A 1028-nucleotide genomic window follows, 5' to 3' on the forward strand; every position below is an offset into this window, starting at 1 on the left:
AAGAAGAAGAAGAAGAAGAAGAAAAAGAAGAAGAAGAAGAAGAAGAAGAAGAAGAAGAAGAAGAAGAAAAAGAAGAACAACAACAACAACAACGAAATTTAACATATTGTGATAAGGGTTTTGTTCACCGAGGTTATAGCATGCTAGCAGCTTGGAACTTACACATGCATTCCTCATATTACTTTTTTTTTTGGTAAACAGACCTGTATGCTTCTTTTTCACTGCTCTTGCTGTTTCAGTTCACCACATGGTACTTCAATGACATCAAATAAAGCTTAAATATCGAGCATGCACAATATAAAACACACCAAGGTACAGCCTATCCTATAGTGAGCTGAAGGCCATTTTGTACTGTCTCCAATTTCAGACTTTTGGATCTTCATTTTCAGTCCAAAATTATTACGATTAGAATTTAGGTCTAATACGTCATTATGTTCGATAGAATGCCAGTTTCATTTTGGATTAACTTTGTGTTTTCATGATCGAAATTAAGCGCTTTCAAAATGATTTGTTTTATACTAAACCATTAAAGGGGATTTCGGACAAAATAGCATCAAAGTGGAATTAGAATACGTGTTTGTGTGTTTGGGATTGTCTTCACTGCTATGGACGAGGGGAGCCATTGTCAAGTCACATACGTGTCTCAGTCTCAGTCAGGTCGGAAGGGAAACTAACACTACTATTTTAAAGGTTTCTCAATTCAGTTTCAGCATTTTTTTGTTGTTTTAGTTTAGTTTTGTTTGTTTTTTAACTGCGTGCACAACCAGTGTATTACCGGAAACTGTTTGTTTATGATAAGCATCCTCTCTTCCTCTAGAAGAGGTATGTGTACAACTTATACTATTTAATTATGGAGATTTTATTTAATGACACAACACAAGTTTTAAATGTTGATATATCATGTATACTTTCTGCTGTTGAAGTCTATCCTGTACAATGGGTTTTCTGTGATGTGGGACAATGGCCTTGAACAGCGAATAAACATTTACCTGCCTACTTTCTACCCACAGCCCTTTCTCCCCCCCCCC

The sequence above is a fragment of the Aplysia californica genome, unplaced genomic scaffold (assembly GCF_000002075.1).
Source record: "Aplysia californica isolate F4 #8 unplaced genomic scaffold, AplCal3.0 scaffold00003, whole genome shotgun sequence".
Classification (NCBI taxonomy): domain Eukaryota; kingdom Metazoa; phylum Mollusca; class Gastropoda; order Aplysiida; family Aplysiidae; genus Aplysia; species Aplysia californica.